This window comes from Chenopodium album, chromosome 22, assembly GCF_948465745.1.
Source record: "Chenopodium album chromosome 22, dcCheAlbu1.1, whole genome shotgun sequence".
NCBI lineage: Eukaryota > Viridiplantae > Streptophyta > Magnoliopsida > Caryophyllales > Amaranthaceae > Chenopodium > Chenopodium album.
The window spans coordinates 19903441-19905892 of record NC_137855.1 but is presented as its reverse complement, the minus strand read 5'-3'; positions in this window follow the sequence as shown (position 1 = coordinate 19905892).

The following is a 2452-nucleotide window of genomic DNA, read 5'->3' as shown; positions in this document are numbered from 1 at the left end:
TTGAATGTGTATGATCAACTAGAATCCGATGAACAACAAGGACATGGCCAAATTGGGCTGCTCTTATTAGAGGGTTCATTAGTAATAAACGATTAAGTTTGATCTAAGAATTGGAAAAACCTAAGTTAATCTTTAAAAGCCTTCAACTCTCAGCAGCATACTTTTGTATCTCAATAATACAACCTTATTGTCCAGTGATATAAAATAAGTATCCAGTGGAACATCTTATAAAAACTTGTCTCTAAAACAAGCTTACTAGTTATTGTAGTTATCACTCCTAATTCATCAATTAGTTATAAGTGTTAGGTCTTAAGTGCCAGGTTGACGTCGATTGGTATCAGAGCATGAGTAGTGTACTCAACCTAAACAAGGGAAGACTACCCAGTTTAGTGTCAAGGTTATGCCAAACCAAATTCCTAAACAAGAAGAAGTAACTCTTGAACCCATAAGTCAAACTGGATATAAGCTTAAGTTAGACGGAGTAAGAAATAGACAAAATGTTCTAGATCAGTGGAAGAAGAGCATGAGTAGTGTACTCAACCTAAACACTGACTGGACTTCTGAGAATTTTTTAAATTATATCGAACATAGTTTTTATGGCTGTGTAGAAGATTGGTACGATGGTATAGATGAAGAAGTCAAAGCTACTTTAAGAACTAGTGAATCTCCTACTAGAATGTTTAGGCAGTTATGTCAATACATTGAGGTGGAGTTCATTGGTCGAAAAGCTGATCCTAGTGAAAAACGAATAGAATATCAAAGAATGTTAAGTAATTTGTCCATCTGTAATATGAAATATGTTGAAAGTTACATTATGGAGTTTAAGACATATTATTATAAAATTGGCGAAAATGAAACAAATCTTGGAATGTTCTATGATAAATTACCAAGTCCCCTTAATGAAGAAATTAGTGAAAAATATCAAGAATGGAAAGAAAAATTCTTAGCTAGGGATGCCCTAGGAAACATAATTGCTTTTTTAAGAAAATGGATTGAAAAGAAATGTAGAGAGGCTGCAGGAACTCAACAAATGAAGAGACAATTTCTCACTTGTTGGGATTTCCCAAATAACTATGGATGTGAAAGAAAAAACTATAATAAGAGAAGGAATTATAAGAAAAATAAATTTGACAGATCAAGAGGAGAAACTTATAAAAAGAAGTACTATAAACATAAATATAGAAAACCAAGTAGGTTTTTTAGAAAAGCAACATATTGTCCTGATAAAAAGAAAACATGCAAATGTTGGTCTTGTGGAGAACTAGGACATTATGCTAATGAATGTAAGAAAGCTAATCATAAATTAATGGAAGCCTTAGGTAGTTGGGATTACATAGAGATACCAGAAGACGAGGCTTTAGAATTAGCTTTAAGTAATAATAAAGGAATAGTAGAAATAATAGAAGAACAAAAATGAGTATAATGAAGAACCTGAAGACAGTGAGTTTGAAGATGAAAATTACGAAGAATTAAATAATATGATGGAAGGAGAAGAAGTAGAAAACTCAGAATCAGATGACAATGGTGAGGATAAAAGCAAAATGACTATAGGTCAACTAAAAAGAGCTGAATATTCAAATAATTAGTGGTATCACATGTAATTTAAGTCAAGGTACAGTAAGCTACATATGTGAACATAGATATTATGTGAGCTTAGAAGATTCATATGCGGCTAAGTTTTTAGCTATCAAACTACTAACAGAAGGAGTAAAAATGCATATTGGAACACGACCCATACAATTAAGATGGAAAGTGGTTTACAAGTTGGTAAACACTATAGACTTATCTTTTAAGAAACAAATAGTCGATGCTCAGAAGTATGAGCAAGGAGGAGGCCCTAAGAAGAAAATTACACCTATAAAAGTAAATCCTAACGAAATCGAAATTGAAAAAAGGTGGGAAGAATTCTTTATGAATCCTGCAGTTAGTAATAGATAAAATAAAATGTTAATTGATGAATCAGGGTTACTTCATATTGGAGTAGCTATAAAACCTATGATGCAGAGAAATATGAGTCTTAGAACACCAAGTCTAAGTAGACAAAACTCAACGATTATAAAATTGAAAAAGAGGTATGATGAGAAGCCAGAAGAAGATGAAGAAGAAATATTAGTTCTACTAACGAAACTAAATGAAAAATATGAGAATAAAAAGGCTTTAAAACAACCTGCAAGGCATAGCATTGATATGGGATCATGTTCTAGTTTTGAGTTAAATGAAGATCTATATAATCCTATTGATGAAAGAAAAGTAATTGGATATAAGACTAAAACTGTGAGTGAACCAGTATATGAAGATGAAGTTATTATGCAAATGGAAACTTGTAATGAAGTAACCAGTACTGATCCTAATAACATTTATATTCCAATTGATATATGCATTGAAGACTATAATAAATATAAATTATGTGCGTATATTGATAGTGGTTGTTCTACGTGTTTTGGAAAAAGAT